Genomic DNA, 19,641 nt, shown 5'->3' on the forward strand with positions numbered 1-19,641 from the left:
TAGTATTTTCTTACAATTTCCTGTATTTCTGTGGCATCTGTTGTCACTTCTCCTCTTTCATTTCTGTTTTATTAATTTGGGTTGTCTCTCTCCATTTCTTGGTGAGTCTGGCTAAGGGTTTGTCGACTTTATCTTTACAAAAAACCAGCTCTTAATTTCATTGATCTTCTGTATTTTCTGGGGGGGTCTCTATTTCATTTATTTCTGCTCTGGTCTTTATTATTTCCTTCCTTGTACTCCTTTTGGGCTTGTTTTGCTGTTCTTCCTCCAGTCCCTTAGGTGTAAAGATAGTCTGTTCATATGAGATTATTCTTGTTTCTTTAGATAGGCCTGCATTGCTATGAATTTTCCTCTTAGGACTGCTTTCGCCACATTCCATAGATTTGGGGTTGTTGTGTTTTCATTTTTGTTTGTTTTGAGAGAGCTTTTGATTTCTTCCTTGATCTCAGTTTTGACCCACTCGTTATTTAGTAGCATGTTATTCAGACTCCATGTATTTGTGTGCTTTCCAGGTTTCTTCTTATAATTGATTTCTAATTTCATAGCATTGTGGTCAGAGAAGACGCTTGATATGATTTCAATCTTTTTAAATTTATTGAGACTGGTTTTGTGTCCTAACATGTGGTCTATCTAGGAAAATGTTCTATGTGCACTTGAGAAAAATGTATATTCTGTTGTTTTGGGGTGAAATGCTCTAAAAATACCAGTTAAATCCAGCTGGTCTAAAGTGTCACTTAAGGCCACTGTTTCCGTGTTGATTTTCTGTCTGGAGGATGTGTCCTTTGGTGACAACCGGTGTTGGAGTCCCTTACTACAACAGTGTTACTGATGATCTCTGTCTGTATGTCTGTTAAAATCTGTTTTATATATTTAGGAGCTCCTATGTTGGGTGCATAGATGTTTACTAGGTTTATGTCCTCGTGTTGAATCGATCCTTTTATTATTATGTAGTGCCTTCTTTGTCTTTTATTGTAGTCTTCACTTGAAAGTCTATTTTGTCTGAAATAAGTATTGCAACTCCAGCTTTTTACTCATTTCCATTTGCATGAAAATCTTATTCCACTCCTTAACTTTCAGTCTGTGTGTGTCTTTTGATCTGAGATGGGTCTCTTGTAAACAGCATATGCATGGGTCCTGTTTTCTTATCCACTCAGCCACTCTGTGTCTTTTGATTGGAGCATTTAATCCATTCACATTTAAAGTGATTATTGCTAGGTTCATATTTATTGCCATTTTGTTATTTGTATTTCTGATCTTCCTGGGTTAGCTTGTTTTCCCCTTTCTTCTATTTAAAAAGGCCCTTTTAACATTTCCTGCAGTGCTGGCTTGGTGGTAATGAATTCCTTAAGTTTATTCTTTTCTGAGAAGCTTTCTATCTTTCCTTCAATTTTAAGTCATAGCTGTGCTAGGTAGAGCAATCTTGGTTGTAGGTCTTCATTTTGCATCACTTTGAATATTTCCTTCTGGCCTGTTAGTTTCTGCAGAAAAGTCAGCTGTTAGTCTTATAGGAGTTCCTTTGTATGTAACCTGCTGTTTTTCTCTTACTGCTTTTAGGATTCTGTCTTTGTCTTTAACCTTTAACATTTTAACTATGATTTGTCTTGGTGTGGACCTCTTTGGTTTCAGCTTGTTTGGAACTCTTCATTTCCTGGGCTTGTATGTTGATTTCTTTCACTAGGGTAGGAAAGTTTTCAGTCCTTATTTCTTCAAATACATTCTCGATCCCTTGCTTCTTCTCTTCTCCTGGTATTCCTATGATGTGAATGTTGTTCTGCTTGATGTTGTCCCACAGGTCTCTTAAATTATTTTCATTGTTTTTTATTCTTTTTTTCTTTTTGTTGTTCCAACTAGGTGATTTCTGCCTTTTTGTCTTCTAAATCACTTATTCAATCCTCTGCTTTATCTAATCTACTGTTGATTCCTTCGAGTGTGTTCTTCATTTCAGTTATTCTTTAGTTCTATTTGTTTTTTATGATTTCTCTATGCTTCTTTATGTCCTCACTAAGTTCCTTAAACATTCTTTTCATTAGTGTTCTAAACTTTGTATCTGAAAGGTTGGATACCTCCATTTCATTTAGTTCCATTTCTAGAGGTTTCTTCTGATCTTTTACGTGGAACATGATTTTTTATTTCTTTATTCTGACTGTCACTCTGTGATTGCTTTGACATTAAATAGATCACCTAGGAAAATAAAGAGAGGCTCACTGCCTGCTTTAATGTGCAGACCACTTGCTCAGCAATGGAGAGGCTTTGAACAACTCAGCACCAGCTATTGGGGGGAAGAGTTCAGTGCGTCATGTGTTGGCTTCCCTCTCAGGGTTGTAGTGAGCTTCCTGTATTTAGCTGCTATGTGCTCTGGAACCATGCTCACCACCAAAAATCCTCACAGGTTGTTGTGGGCTGTCTGCTGCTGCAAAATACCCTCTGTGGCCTGCAGGGGCTCATGGTGCCCCCAGCAACATAGCTCTAGGTGGGCGGGGCAGACCCCCAAGGCACCACAGGATGTGGTCAGTAGCCCCCACCTAGTCAGAGCAGCATGCACTCCTGCACCAGCAATCAGCCGGCACAAACTCGCCAGGAAAGCCCCAGCCAGATCACACAGGTGCACAGCTCATGGCCCAATACTCCCAGGAAAACTCCCAGTTTCAGCCTGTCCCAATCAGCTGCTCACAGAGCAGGCCGAGCAGCCTGATAGCCAAACTGCCACCCTGGCAACTTTGCACGTATACTGCGGACAGTGGGGACCTAAGGCGACTTGCGCACTCCTGCATCTCATTGAACAGCCTGTTGGAGCCAGAGCATGCCTGCTAGGCATTTCCCTGGGCACACAGCACAAGCAGTGTGGAAGGTGAGGATCCCAGGCCACATGCATGCACACACTCACACATGCACTCCTGGGCCAATTCCACCAGACCAATGTGGTCCCGGTGCTCTCTGTGGGAGGGCCCAACCCTGAAAAAATGGTGCCCTCCTGTACACTACTCGTGTGCAAGCTCCACACCAGGGGAACAATGGTCCCAAAACCTCCAGCTCCCATGCCAAAGGAACTCAGTTCAGTCATTCCCTGCAGCCTCTTGGGTACCACTCACACAGGTACTCTCTGCACCAGGGACTGGGTGAGTGCTCACCAGTGAGCGAGTTCGTGTGCCAGCTCCACTGGTTCTCCAGCCGCCCTCAGCCTCACAGAGTTGAGCAAAGAGAGTCCTCATTAATTTCTACTGCCAGCTATCATAGAACTCCTCTTCCCAGCAAAGTAACTCTGGGCTGGTGAGCATGGTGTGAGGCTGGAGGGTCTCACCTTCAATTGCAGAAGCCTCCCCTCTGCTGAGGTGTCCCTCACAGGGTTCACCCTCTCTCATCTTCGCCCCATCTTCCAGACTTGTTGTGGACTCCTCTATAAGTCCTTTGTTTAGAGGTTCTGTTCATTTAGTATTCAGGGAACTTCCTAGGTTGAATATTTTATAAATTATTTGTAATTTTGGTGTGATCCTGGGAGGCAGTTAGCACAGCATCTGTCTATTCCTCCATCTTACCGGAAGTCTTTTACATTGACTTTCTAATGTTTTCTTTTCTACAACTATGATTTACTTGTGCTGGTCATTGCAACAAAAATGGGCATCTTAGGAAGAAAAATGATGGGGGAGCTGCTGCAGATGTCGGGCCACTTCTTCATGTGGATCACCTTTGGTGGCAATAAACTCTTCGGGGCTGTCTTCTCTGAACAGGTAAAAACCACGTTACCAAATGGTTATGCTCCTGTTCAGTTTTTCCTCAAAGGGGTAAGCAGCAGCTCTGCCAAGATGTTGACTCCTAAATTTGGTTTTCTAAATATTGCGATGGAACCATTTTTCTTTTCTTTTTTTTTTAAGATTTTACTGGGGGATTGGGGAAGGGGAACAGCGTTGGGGAATCGGGGAAGGGGAACAGGCAAGATGCCATTCCTTTGTTCTTCAGTCTAGTAGTGGAGGACGTTGCTTCACTGGCCCATGTTGGCATTATCATTGCATTCTTTCCGGGTTAGGCAGTCGCTCACCGGCCACCAGATGGCAGCTCATGGCAGCTCACAGATGTGCATGCCAGCTGCCGGCCAGCCCCATTGCAGCCTACGTTGTCGCTGGCAACTTGCAGCAGCCCAGAACCAGGTTGAGCTGTCGTTCAACATCTCAGCTGCAGAGGGCGCAGCACCACTGGCCCCCATGTGGGATCTGAACCATGGCTGCCCTGCTCAGAGCTGGCATCCCAAGCCAACTCCCAACCAATGTGTCATTCAGCCAGCCCATAATACAACCATTTTTCAAGAGAGGAGTTTTTGATACCTACCTTGTTCAAATTAGCATCAATTATGATAAGATATTGAAAGAAACTCTTTATGTAAATGAGCTTTTAGGGGTTCCTAAGACAAAAGAATCTACAACTGGATTGCTAAAAGCCAGGAGGATTATCTCTGTAAAATTTGGCAACATACACATATTTGTTGAAGACCCTGTGTCACTTTGATCTGGCAGCTAGGAGGATAGGCTGGAGCCCATTTAACTTGGTTTCAAGGTATATTCCTTAGAAACAATCAGAGGACATGTGTGCCTTTGTCACTGAGGTTGCCTACAAGATGCAGCTTCTGCAGTTGCAGAACCTGGTGCTGAGCCTGTGGGCCATAGTAGTTGCTGTTCTGCTTCAGAACAAGACATCCATGTACTTTGACATTCTGGTGAAAAAGACTTCATGACTGAAAAGCTTAGCCCAGGCCTTTGGCCTGTTTCTCACTTGGCCTAGTAACAAACCTGCTGAAGGAATTATCCAGCCCAGCATTCTTCTGCATTGCAGTATTGCCAGCCTTGCCAATGCCCGGTGGTCCTATGAGTGGACTCTGGAGTTTGGGAGGTGGTCAGTGGCCTCATTGGCCAGCCCATTACTCTTCTCATGTGCTCAGCTCACAGGAACCAGTAGCTCAACATTTTTGTCCATCCATCTTGAGTATCTCTGGCATTGCAGGTGACCCTGGGTTCAGGGAAGAGGATATCCATGGTTGCTTTTACTTTCTACGTGGTGTGTTTTCAGATGAGTTCATCTTCCTTCCAGGAAACCCATTAAAGGACTTTGAAGAAAGTTGTTGCCTGCTTTGTAAAAGAGACAATTCAATTAACAACAAAAGACATCTTAATTACAAAGAAAGGAAATACTGTGTTAGAATTTTTATTAGGACTCTTTAAACCTTTTGAGGAATGTTATCAGGTAATTTGCAAATACCTCTCAAAGGAACAAGAAAACTACTTCATTGAGAAGCAGTACTTGGCTAGAGTAAGAACATTCACAAGTCACCTTCTTGATCAAGGTGCCTCTCAGTATCTTGTATTACCTTCTGAGGTACAGAAAAATGCCTCAGCAGCTTTGGTGAGGCCAGGGTGGTAGAGGATAAAAAGGTAGATAATGACTATATATTTAATGTGAATGAGCCTGCCACAAAAAAATTAGAAGAAATGCTTGGTTGTATGACACCAGTAGGAAAGCCAGCAACTGCAACACTTTAGTAATTGTCAAAAAGTTATGGAAAATGTGGTCATATAATTATTGTCGTCCAAGGACACTCATTACAACAAACAGAGATGTAAAGGAAGAGACCCATCTTTCTTCTCATACTCCCTAAAACTTTGAGGTGGTAAGCCCAGTAGAAGAACAGATGACCAACTTAAGCAATCAGTGTAATCACCTCCACCACAATGGTTAAAAAGACATTTTTTTCCAACTCTGTGTGTGTTTTAAAATAAAGCAGTCTTTGGAAACATATTTTGGGGGAAAAAATCTGCCTACTTTACAAGTTGTGGGAGAAAATGTGGCAGCATACACATATTGACACTTAGGCTCCCCATGCAAACTGTTGTGCCCCACAGAATCCTGGAAGATTATTGGCTACTTTGGAGTAACTAGCATTTCAGTGTTGTTTACTTAAGGCTAAGGCCAAATGCTTGCCACACTAATTTACAGAACAATTAACTTTAACTGTTTGTTTTCTCAAGATTGCAGGCTATTTGTTACAGCCTTTGGCCACCTGCTTCATTAACAATTGGAGATTTTTCTCCTTCAACAGAGAAAGAGTCAAACCAAACTCTGAAAAACTCCTTTTTTCTCTTTTCATTTCTCAGAGCCCAGAACTGCCTGACCACCTCCCCCCCTCCTTTGTTCCACCTCTCTTGGTGTGGTTATAAAACCTTTAGGCCATGTGTAGACTGGGGAAGGTCTTCTCTGTTACAGGAGTCCACCACCTTCCCTGAATGCCAACATTTTTTTAATAAACCTGCTTTTCTTTTCACCAACCTTGTCTCTTGATTTTTGGTTCATGAGGCGACAAGCAGCCAGACCTTAACCAGGTAACACATTCAATAGGTTGGGAGACATGAAATGAGGATTTTCACAGTAAATTGTTTAATGGAACATCTCAGTCCTCCTCTGTGACTGATTTTTCCAGAGCAGTTGTAACTACTAGTTTGGCTTTTGATTTCAGGTTGCAGTCTTGGTAAATACTCATTTTTAGTGGGAGAAAGAAGCCTGCCTGGTAAAAATCGTAGATGTCTACTATGTGAGTCATAGTGCCAGACTGAAGCCAGCCATCAGGCTGACTTGATGTGGAGACACTTGATGTGGAGTGACTAATGCTAGGCCCCTTGTATCCCTCTCGCCTGAGAACATAGTTAGATCAAGAGTTCGATGAATGTCAGGGCCGGCCGAGTGGCTCAGTTGGTTTTGAGCAATAGTAGTTTGATTCCCGGCCCGAGCTGAGCTGCCACTGAGCTGCCAACAGGTGGCAGGATGGCTCAGCTAAAAAAATAATAATAATAAATAAATAAATAATAAATAAAAGAGTTGGGTGAATGTCAAGAATTTTGAATTGCACTTATTGACCCTCCAATGTTGTTTGAGAGGCAATGACTAAGCAGGTCACATGAATGGCATTTCTCAGAGTTGTTCCATTGGTCACTAACTTCTCCTCATAAGCTTTCAATTTCTCTTTTCATCTCCGAAAGCTATAGATAGCATTGCATTTCAGGGGAACCAAGAAGGTTTTAGGATGTTAGAGAACAAGACAAAGAGTGCATGGTGGTAGATAGGGAAAAGAAGAGAGTGTATGATCAAAGAGAGAGCAAAACCTTTCCTTTCAAAATGACCTGGGAGTTCTTACATAAAGAGGTACCAAATAATTTCTTTCTATTTCACTCATCTTAATGACTCATTTCCCTTAAACAGACCCATGAGTGGGTTTTAGGAAACTTGTAAAGTTCTCATTAATTCCTATGAATTCAGAAAAAATTTCAATTTTAATGTTCAGTGTTGTATTCCCCTAATTTTTTTTTTCTGATGAAAACGTCATTTTTCTTTCTTCTCTACCAGAGAATCTTAAAAGGTGCTAAGAGATAAGACTCAGGCCACCTTTGTTAGGTAAAGGACCTAACAGTCACCATGTTGTGTGAACAGCCTCTCAAAAGCTCCTTCCCTGTTTGTGCAGGTTTGGATTTCACTTTTAAACCCCTTTGTTCCTAAATTGTTTTTTTCTCTCCCATGCTTTTGAAAAACAATTAACATAGTCCATTTAAGAGGCTAATGGCAGAAGCAAAGAAACTGCTTGTCCATTTTTCTAATGTCTCTGCTGAGGGGGCCTCATGTGAGGCAATCACATGCCTTGATTGTTGACAGTAATGAACTGGTGAATTCCACTAGAAAGGCCAATCCAGAATTAAAAACATTTTTCAAAAGAGAAATAAATTTTTAAAAAATGTTTGCCTGGTGTTTAATGATAGGGTTTATGTATGTGTGGGTAAATTAGGCTCAAATTTGCAAAACTAAAAATAAGAAAAGAATGTAGCAAATACTACTTCACAGTTCTCCTCATCTTTAAATATAGCACCCATTGTAATGGTCCTGTTTTCATTTTGTTGCACTCACCACAATAAGCTAAGTCAGCAACTTGTATTTATTGTATTTTGCTAATGTGTGCACAGTGTGGCACTGTTCATTTTCTAATAACGACACAATGAGAAGCTTAATTCCCTCTCACCCCCTGCACTGTGCGCAGCATATCCTACATAGAGAGGCAGAATTGGGGGCCACTCTATCTTTCCTTATCAACAACTGACCAATGAAATAATATCTCTTTCCACTGTGGTCATCATTAAGACTGACTAGCTGGGGTTTGTGTTGTTTATTTTTTGTTGTTTTTTTTAAAGATTTTATTAGGGAATTGGGGGAGGGGAACAGTGCTGGGGAATCGCGGAAGGGGAACAGACAAGTTGCTGTCCTTTTTGTTCTTCAGTCTAGTTGTGGAGGACATCGCTTCACTGGCCCATGTTGATGTTATCATTGCACTCTTCCCAGGTGAGGCAGATTGGTCGCCAGCCACTGGATGGCCGCTCATGGCAGCTCTTGGCAGCTCATGCTGGTTGGCGGCTGCCAGCAATTCACGGTAGCTTATGGGAATCCACTGCAGCTCCACTGCAACCTACGCCATCCTCAGCAACTCATGGCAGCCCAGCTTCCGGTCGAGCTGTTGTTCACCATCTTAGCTATAGAGGGTGCAGCATCACTGGCCCTCATGTGGGATCTGAACTGGGGCCCTGCTGCTCAGAGCTGGTGTCCCAAGCTAACTCTTAACCAATGCGCCACTTGGCTGGCCTGATTGGCTATTTTTCAAAGTTAAAAGTTGAATGAGCATCTGTTAAAAGAATTAACAAGATTACTGATTTTATTTTTCAACAGAAAATAGAGGTGTAGATGTTAGAAAGCAAAACACATATCTGGTTTTGGTTTGGAGTATCATTAGGATAGGCTTTTTGTCTTGTGCCCTTTCAACAGATATCTATTACACATCTAATCTTCTGATTGTACACACGTCTCTTCTGTAATTTTGAGGATGCACTGGAATCCCAGTTGTCTAGCCTCTGCTGGTCAAGGGAAATGTGAAAGGATAAGAAAAAATTAATGAAAATAATAGACTTATTATGTATTAAATCATTTTATATATTATAAATATTTCATAATAAGTCCATGGTAAATATTAGAAACTATTGGGTTGTCGGAAAAGTCATGACGCATATTTACAACAAAAAACATAGAAAAAATATGTCATGACTTTTCCAATAACCCAATACTTTGATTAGTTATGGGGAAGATTAAGGAAAGTTTGCAAGAATCAACTGGAAAATATTAAAGTTAACCAGATGTCTGTGCCCCAGAAGGGAACCAAGCTGCCTCTCTCCTCTCATCCCAGGCAGAGAGGTAAAGATGCCTAAAAGTAAGTGGTTGTGTCATTGAGCCACAAGTAGGCATAACCCACTGCTCTCAGCCTCAAAATTCTTTGCCTCAACCTAAGCCTCACTGGCAGGGAAGCCAACTACTCTCCAAATAACTCATTGTCAGAATATGGGGAAAAGCTTTCTTCTTTAAGCCCGAGTTCTCTCATCTGTTAAAAGAACAAGTTCTCCCAGTTGATCTCAAAAGCCCCTTCTAGTTCTAAAACTTGATTATTCTTCTCATCTAGGGACTTGCCCTCTGAAATAACTCATAAAATTATTGTCTTTAATATCCTATGAGAAATAAAGGCCAAGTATTGTTAACCCTCCTTAAGGATGATTAAAGGAAGAAGGAGGAACTAATTTTGTACTTTGCACATAATAACATTAATGAAATAACCAGAAATAGAATAAAAATAACAGATGACTTCAAGTCAATTTGCATTGGGCTTTAGCAGTGTGTGCTATAAAGGGTAAGAATAGGCATCTGTCACCTTGCGGCTGCCGACTCAAATGCTTCCGCACACTGATCCTTTGAAGTCATAAGGAAGTGTCTTGGAATGCTAAGACCCGAGGGAATAATCTCAGTGAAACTTCCTTTTCTGATGGTCTTGGAATGCTGAGTCCATAGGGATCATATGTATGTGTGAAAGCACAACTTGTGTTTGATCACAATGAGTTTCAGTGAAGCAGTTGCCAGACAAATCGAATCAACAAACTGGGTTTAGATATTCAAATTTACTTCTTTGTGGCAGTTGAAAATAAAAGCTTTGCACCCACCAGAATGGGGGGCTCGGTCCACAGAGACTGGAGACCCCTGGCTGCAGAAACTCTACATTTGACTCTTGTATTTCTTAACCCTTCGCTGCCCCTCCTTGATCTCCCCAGCCCTTGTCACATGGGACATGATAGACGTTGGTGTCAGGCAGACAGGAATCTCAATTCCAGTGCCACCTTTATGTGACTCCCTTATTTCCCACCTTGTTTGGGAAGTGGGAGACTCTGCAAAACTCACAGAGGTGTTGCAGGACTGAAATGATTAAGGTATGTAACAAGTGTGATGTTTGGTGTTCAGTAGTCCTTAATAAATCTTTGTTTCTACCATAACCATCCTCTATGCTTTCTGCTTATCTCCATTTTATTAGCCTTTCTAGGGGCCTATCCAGTAAAATCCTTGAACCACAATTGTGTTGTAATAGCCCTTGCACATTATTATATTCTGTTTATATGCCTGACACCATGCTAAATTCTTTACCTGCATTTCCTCTTTTAATACTTAAAAATATCCATGAAGTGGATATTGCCCACATCTTCTAAAACAAAGAAGAAACCTTGGTTTTTAAAGATGTGTAATTCCCCAAGATCACACAACTAGTGGGGCTTAGAATTTGAACAAAGCTCAGTTAAATATTAAAGCCCAATCAGCTACTACTCTACAATTTCTTCTTTCCTATCTTGAGAGGCATAGAATAAGAGATCATCATTCTTTTTCCTGGTATAAAAAATATCATATCAATACTCAGTAAACTGCACTAACAGCATTTGTTTTATCATCTAAAACCAAGAAGGGAGAGTTTAGACAATGGGCTTTAATGAATGAAAAATGTCCAGATAAACTTCTGGTTCTTGACTTTTAGGTGATATTTCCGGGGGTTGCTGTCACTGGACAAAGTACATGCATTTCAAAAATTAATTGCTGCTGTTTTTCCACCTGAGATCACATAGACTAAGAGAAATATACATAAGAGAGAGAGAGAGAGAGAGAGAGAGAGAGAGAGTGAGAGAGAGAGAGGAAGAGAAGTTGCAATATAATTTGTTATGTGAGATACAGACTTTTTGAAAATTGGATGCATACTGAGTTTAATAAATAAATATGTACTTTTTATTATGCTATTATTTTGAATACTACATTCTTACATGTAGCTGTGAAGATGTACAACACACGTGAATTGAAAGGTTTCTTCTGAGATATGCATTATTACCTGAGGATTTTGGAGTAAGTTTCCTTCTGTATCAGGAAAAAAAATTAAACATTTGATTTTTCCTGTGAATGTTCTATGGTACATTAATGGATGGATTTTCTTTACATGAAATTTTTGCTTAATTAGAGGACAAGGGGTTTTATAAAGGTAAACATATCATGGTGTAGCATGATAGCATAAGCTTCCTCATCAGACAGAACTGTGTTCCAAATATAACTCCACCCCCACTAACTGAGTGGTCATACAATTTTATATATATATATATATATATATATATATATATATATATATATATATATATATAGTTAGTACAATTATTCTTAGTGTTGTTGAGACAACTAAATGGGTTTCAGGTTAAACCTGGGGCTTTAAGCACACATTACTACTACTACTCTGCTCTACAACCCTATAAAAATGAGAGCAATAGAGTGAATGCATATAAACCCTAAGGAAAAATAGAATGGGAAAGAAGATGATAGCAGATGAGGGATATCAACATATTTTTTGGAAAATGAAAAGTGGAAGAAAAAGATGCAACTTACCTAGCAGAGAAAGTTAAATTCTGTGCGTTTAAATAAAGAGTGACTAATGAGAAGCAAGTTGACTATGTCATAGAACTTCAGAATGACCCAGGAAATGGAGGCACAGGTGGGGAGTGGACTAAATAGGAAAATTTATTGAGTCTTTATAAGATATATCTGAACCCACAGACCTCCTCCTACCCCACCAACCAGATGACTACCCCGGTCCTCCCCTAGTGTGAAAAGGGAAATATATTCTCTGAAGGAAATGAACATGGGTAGTGCCAAACTCGGAGGCAAAAGTTGTGACAGATGGTAACTGTTAGAGGCACACTGAAGCACGGAGGTTAAATGAAAGTCCACTTACTAAATGGTGATGTAGTATGACTGAGAGACACAGTTAGAAGATATAAAATTTCATTAAAGTTTGGCAAATATGAATAATTGAAAAAAGAATAATATGAGCAGAGGACAAGCTAGCATGAACCCAGATGGAAATGAAGGCTTCTTGAGACTCCTAAGTGTTCTATAAAAGGTGACATGCAACTGCTTTTATCATTTGCCATGCATATGGTAAGGGATGACACAGTTCTCCTAACAAGATTTACCCTTCATATAACCCATTTCCACTTCTGCAAACTGCTTTTTTTTCCAGTTCTGCAAACTGCTTTTTAAGCCCACATGATCACCAGGTATAAGTCAATATTGAAAAGCAACCCCAATATATCCTGAATTTTTACTAGAAGATTGGATGAATTAAAGGTTAATTATCCAGTCACAACATATGTCAGCCTATAATGTCTTTTCTGAAGCTACTTTCCATAAAGCTGCAAGTTTTCCTCTAGATTATTCCACTTAGAAACACAAATGACAAGATCTGGCCATGTAAAGAGATTATAATTAATTTTTAGAGGAAAATTACATGACTCAAAGCTTCAAATAACTTCTACAAATTTTCAAATACAATTATTGAACCCCCTTTCATGACCAATTTTTATGTGTTTATTCTTTTTTTCTTAAAAGATTTTATTGGAGAACTGGGGGAGGGGAACAGTGCTGGGGAATCAGGAAAGGGGAACAGACAAGTTGCTGTCTTTTTGTTCTTCGGTCTAATTGTGGAGGACATCACTTCACTGACCCATGTTGGTATTGTGATCATTGTGCTCTTCCCAGGGAGGCAGATCGGTATTCGGCCATTGGACTGCCACTCATGGTGGCTCATGGCAGCTCACACCAGCTGCTGACTGCTCATGCTGGCTGCCAGCCACTTACGGTAGCTTACAGTAGCCCACTCCAGCCTCACTGCAGCCTACACTGTCACTGGCAACTCACGACAGCCCAGCTCCAGGTTGAGCTGTTGTTCACCTTCTTAGCTGTAAAGGTTGCAGCATCATTGGCAAATGTAAGATCTGAACCAGCGGCCCTGATGCTCAGAGCTCGTGCTCCCAAGCCAACCTTTAACCAATGAGCCACTCAGCCGGCCCTATGTGTTTCACTCTTAAATAACAATGCAAAGTCCAGAATGACTAGTCATAGTAGAAAATAATCATCTAATAAAAAACAGAGACAAAATCCAAACAAACAGAAAGAAAAAAATGATGACAACACAAAGAGCATGAGAAAATTGTGCGTGCATGTTTGTTTGTGTGTGTTCCATACAGAGACTCAATAAAATATAAAGCACCAATAAGGTGTTATAAAAGGAAAAATCAAAGTGACATCAGAAACTTGGCAGTGTGAGGGGTGCTCCTTGAAATCTCCCCTTAATCTGCTGCTCAGGAACTGTCTCTTTAGTTCTCAGGGCTATAGATATTCTGTTCTTTAATCCAAGACTGTTACTTTTTTTGGTCGAGTAGGGGAGACACTAACACTGGGAAGGTGTGGGGGAGATGTCCAGGCTCTGTGGCTTTGTTTATCTGCCTGGCAGTGAGGGCTGTTTTGACGCCACATTGTCGTATTTCTGTATTCAGTCTTTGCCCGAGGCCTCTGCCCCAATCACTGGGTTCAGCCCTATTATATGCTGATCCCTCAAGAAGGACTGTGGGCCACAGAAAGTGCACCTGCAGCCTCAATCCTCCCCCCCAAGCTTGGGACCACAGTGAGCTCCGGGGTGTGTCTTATAGCCCCCATCTCTGCACTTCCCCCTTCTTTCCTACCCTGTTTGCACACTTTCAGATGTTTCTATGCATGGATCTCTCAGACGTCTTTGTGTCTTGTGTAGGGAATCCTTTGTTGAATTATAGTTGTTCAATTTGTTGTAACTTTCATGACCACCACCACCAAAAACAAAAACAAAAACAAACAAACAAATGAAAAAATCAGAATAAGAGTCAATACCACATTCTGCTGGAGAACCAGCAGAAACAACAAACGTTAGAACAAATCTACAGAGCAGCAGACTCAGTGCAGCTAATCAGTCAGAAAGATTACTTTCAAAAGCACCACAAAGCCTTAAGTTAATGGGATAATATCTTCAATGCTCTGAATCTCATTTTACATAAAAAATGTCTTTCAAAAATGAAGGTGAAATAAATATACTTTCAGACGAACAAAAGCTGAAACATTTTATCACTACAAAACCTGACCTACAGGGAGAACTAAAAAATATTTTTCAGGTAGAGGAAAACTTATCCCAGATAGCAAGTTTGAGATACAGAAAAGAATGAAAATGATAAAAGCAGTAAGTCCCCAACTTATGAACATTTGAGTTGCAAACTTTCACAGATACGAACAGACCTCGCATTACAAACATTTGTAGATGCAAACAAATCGCGGAAGTAGCTCACATGTCTGCTCTTGTCAGCTCACTCCATACAATCTCCTATATGCCTGTTGTTGTACTGTACTACCATTTTAAGGTAACTGTAAAAGTAAAAATAGATTATTTACAGTATTTGTGTGTGTGTTTAGTTTTTTTATGCTTTACATTGTATATTTGTGTCAGAGGTGTATAAGACTCACTTTGTCGGACTTACGAATGAAACCAACTTACAAACGTTCTCCCAGAATGAAACTGGCTTGTAAGTCAGGGACTTACTGTATATAGATGAATCAAAACCAAATATTGACTATATATTCTTATTTTCATAAGATTTATTTTGTCAGCAGGATTAAAATTTCGTGACAGGAGAAGATGAAACTTAAGTGTTCTAATTTCCTTACATTGCCTAGGATAAAGGTAAAAGTGCAAAGTATTGTTCAACTCTGAATAGTCAGGATACAGGCTATGATCTCAGAACAACTGCTAAAAGAATCATATGCTAAAAGAGTGCATATCTTTGAAACTGCCAAAAAAGTGAACAAATTTTAAATCAAAAAACAATTTTTTTAAAGAGTGACAAGAGAATATAGAATAAGAAAAATAGAAATTATATAGGTTATAAAGTTATACTTGAATGTAAAAATATTATATTCAATAATAATATTAAAATAATATTGAAATAGCAATATTAATCAAAGTAGATTTTAAGGCAAAAAAATTATGAGGTAGGAAGAGAAGCATCTAAAAATAATAAAATATTTCACTCAACTAGAATGTATAACAATTCTAAACATATATTTATCTAATAACATAACATTATAATATATACAAGAAAAGGTGGGAGAAATATAAATATATCTGAAAAACATAATCAGCAAATTGGTCCTAAAGGACACATATAGAATACTGAATCCAACAACTGCAGAATGAGCATTATTTTCAAGGGCAAATGGACCATTTACAAATATTGATCATATTGAGCCATAAAGCTTTAAGTCATTACAAATTATAAAAGATTAAAAGCATACGGTATCTTTTCTGATCACAAAAAAATTAAGGTAGAAATAAATTTTAAAATATAGTTAGTAAAACATTGTATGTTTTAAAATTAAATGTTTATAAATAATCTAGAAGTAAAAAAATTAGTAACAAATTAAAATCAAATTAAAATTAAAGAGGGCCGGCTGAGTGGCACGTTGGTTAAGAACTGGACGCCAGAGGGCCCCAGTTCAGATCCCAAATATGAGGGCCAATGACACCGCCCTCTACAGCTAAGATGCTGAACAACAGCTTAACCTGGAGCTGGGTTGCCATGAGTCGCCGGCGTTGACGTAGGCTGCAGCCCCTGCTGCAGTGGGTTGCCATGGGCTACCGTGTATAGCCAGCAGCCAGCCCATGAGCGGCCGTCCAGAAGCCGGCGACTGATCTGCCTCGCCTGGGAAGAGAGCAATTATGGTGCCAACTTGGGCCAGTGAAGCAACATCCTTCACAACTAGACTGAAGAACAAAAAAAGACAGCAACTTGTCTGTTCCCCTTCCCCCAATTCCCCAATAAATATTTTTTAAAAAATTAAAATTAAAGAGAAAAGAATAATGAAAATCAGAAAATATTTCAAGCTAAATGTTAACGAAATATTCCATATCAAAAGTTGTGAGGAAAAAGCTGTGCATAAAAGAAAGTTTTTATCTCTAAATGCTAAAAAATAATAAGTAACTACCTCAATAAATTAGAAAAAAACTACAAAATACACAAAAAAAGTGGGAAAAGTGAGTAATAGACAAGAGCAAAAATTAACAATATAGGAAATAAATTTACAAATAGAATGAACAAACTGAAAGTTGGTTTTCCTGCTGGCCGAATGGCACGTTGGTTAAGAGTTGGCTTAGGACGCCAGCTCTGTGCAACAAAGCCCTGGTTTGGATCCCACATTAGGGCCAGTGACGCTGTGCCCTCTACAGCTAAGATGGTGAACAACAGCTCGATCTGAAGCTGGGCTGCCAAAAGTCGCCTGGGATGGTGTAGGCTGCAGCCTCTGCTGCAGTGGGCTGCCATGAACTACCGTGAGTGGCTGGCAGCCAGCGTGAGCAGCCAGCAGCCAGTGTGAGCTGCCATCCAGTGGCCATCCAGCGACTGCCTCACCCAGGAAAAGCACAATGATAATACCAACATGGGCCAGTGAAGCAACGTCCTCCACTACTAGACTGAAGAACAAAAGGACAGCAACTTGTCTGTTCCCCTTCCCTAATTTCCCAACGCTGTTCTCCTCCCCCAATTCCCCAATAAAATCTTTAAAAACAAAAATAAATAAAAGTTAGTTTTCAAGTTGATTTTTATTGAAGACTATTATAGATACAGAAAAGTTCACACACCATCAAGTATATAGTTCAATTAATTTTCAGAGTGAACATTCTTGCAGCAACATCCAGATCAAGAGAGTACTACCAGCACCTTTTGATGTTCCATTATGTTCCCTATTCTTACTACTCCCGCACACACAAAAAAACTACTAGTTTGACCTCTAACTACATAGATTACTTCACCCTATTTGTTGTTTATATTAATGGAGAGCAATTTATTTCTTTCAGATGAATACAATTGACATATCCCCAAGGAAGGTTCATCAAATTAAAAAAGAGAACAAGTACAAAAATAGCCAATGTGAAGAATGAAAAAGGCAACATTACTATAAATAAAGGTATTTAGAGAATATTATTAAAATCTTAAATGTAATGGGAAATTATTTTTTTTAAGTTTCGTCTTGACCCTCATACACTGCTGGTGGGAATGTAAATTGGTACAGCCACTATGAAAACCAGTAAGGAGGTTCCTCAAAATATTAAGAATAGCACTACCCAATGACCCAACAATCACTCTTCTGCATATCTACTCCCCCCCAAATTTAAAACATTTATTCATAAAAATATATGTATTCTTATGTTCACTGCAGCATTATACACAATAGCCAAGACATGGAAACAAACTAAGTGTCCTTTGATAGATGGTTGGATAAAGAAAATGTGGTACATATACGCTCATACAATGGAATATTATTCAGCCATAAGAAAGAATGAAATACTGCCATTTGTGACAACTTGGATGGAACTTGAGAGCATCATACTAAGAGAAATAAGTCAGAGAGAAAATGGCAGGAATCATATAATTTCACTCATATATGGGATATAAAACAGAAAGCAACAAATGTACAAACACATAAACTCATAGACACAGACAACAGAAGAGTGGATGCCAAATAAGAAGGGAAGTTAGGGGAGGATGAAAAGGGTAAAGGGGGTCAAATCTTTGTGATGGAGGGAAACTAGACTTTGGGTGGTGAACACATAATGCAATATACAAATGATGTATTATATAATTGTACAATTGAAACTTGTACAAGTATAATGTTATTAACCAATGTCACCCCAATAAACTTAATAAAGTTCCATCTTAAAAGAGCAGAAACAAAAAGAAATAAAAATCTGAACAATTCTGTAACTATTAACGAAATTGAACATGAAATTTAAAATATTATGACAAATTACAAGGGCCATATGACTTTAAAGGGCATTATTGCAAACATTTATGGATGGGATAATTCCAATCTTACATAAATTCTTTCCAATTCGTTTTATTAGGTAAAGATATTTATGTTACCAAGACTTGATGAGGATAGATGAGAAAGGAAAATTATAAGCTGTCACTTATGTTCATTAATGCAAAAACCCTAAATACAATATTAGCAAGCCAAATTCAGTGAAATATAAAAATGATAATACATGAAAACTAACTTTGGTTTTTCTAAGAATACAAAGATAATTGAACATTCGCCAGGTGAGTGGCGTGTTGTTTAGGAGTTGGCTTCGGACGCTAGCTCTGAGCAGCAAGGCCCCAGTTTGGATCCCACATGAGGGCCAGTGATGCTGCATTCTCTACAGTTAAGATGGTGAACAATAGCTTGACCTGGATCTGGGCTGCCATGAGTTGCTGAAGAAGGTATAGGCTGCAGTGGGGCTGGCCAGCAGCTGGCATGAACTTGAGTGTGCTGCCATGAATCGCCATGAGCAGCTGACCAATGACCGGCGAGTGACTGACTCACCTAAGAGGAGCACAATGATGATATCAACATGGGCCAGTGAAGTGACGTCCTCCACAACTAGACTGAAGAACAAAAAGACAGCAACTTGTCTGTTCCCCTTCCCTGACTCCCCAACGCTGTTCCCCTTCCCTAATTCCCCAATAAAAAATCTTTAAAAAAAGAAAAAAAGATAATTGAACATTAGAAAAATCAATCAATGTAATTTTTCATAGCAAAATAAAGAAAAAATATAATAATCTCAATAAATAATTATGGTAGATTGATTTATTGATCTCAATCCTTTACTTGTCTATAGTAATTAGTATAAATCTACACTTTTGCCTTTGCCACATTGTGGGATTGGCCTTGAGACTTGCTTTGATATTAGTAGATGTGACACAAGAAAAGACTTAAAACGTGCTTGAACAGTGGGCTTGCCCTCCTGTACTTCTGCCATCATCATGCTAAGAATATGTACCCATATATGTAGCTTGCTGTTCCTAGTAGAATGAGAAACATGAGGAACAGACTTGAGCCCAATTCATGCTCTGGAGCTGAGATTATCACAGCCCAGTCTAGATAAGCCATTCAGTTGTCACAAGCCATGGAGTTTTGTTGTAGTTTGTTAAACAGCACTTTGTGCCAGTGGCTGATTAATATAACACACACACACACAAAATTGTAAAATTCAACATTTTGCTATAATAAAAATTCTTAATGCACTAAAGTAGAAGAGAACTCAATTTGGTAAAGAATATCTACAACACCTAGAACTAGTAGTATACTTAATGGTATTGTTTGATACGTAGAAAATCCAAAACCATCTGTAGAAAAAATATTAGAATAAACAGTGAGTTTAGGAAGATGGCTGGATACAGTAATAGCTTTATTCATAAAGCAAACATTTTCTTCAGATTTTTTGTTTTATGAATAAAGTCATTACTGTACTAAATGTAGGTTTTTACTCTTTAGATTTCTTTGAGTTAGTGAAAACAGGTACTAATGTAATTGGTATTTCATAAAAGCAAA

At 39.2% G+C, this 19,641-nt stretch overlaps 1 pseudogene; it reads left to right on the forward strand.

Moving 5' to 3' along the window:
* Positions 1–5,687, forward strand: part of LOC109396825 (dihydroxyacetone phosphate acyltransferase-like) — a 9,983-nt pseudogene extending 4,296 nt beyond the window's left edge.
* Positions 5,688–19,641: the final 13,954 nt, after the last annotated feature.

Source organism: Hipposideros armiger, unplaced genomic scaffold (genome assembly GCF_001890085.2).
Source record: "Hipposideros armiger isolate ML-2016 unplaced genomic scaffold, ASM189008v1 scaffold_547, whole genome shotgun sequence".
Taxonomy (NCBI): Eukaryota; Metazoa; Chordata; class Mammalia; order Chiroptera; family Hipposideridae; genus Hipposideros; species Hipposideros armiger.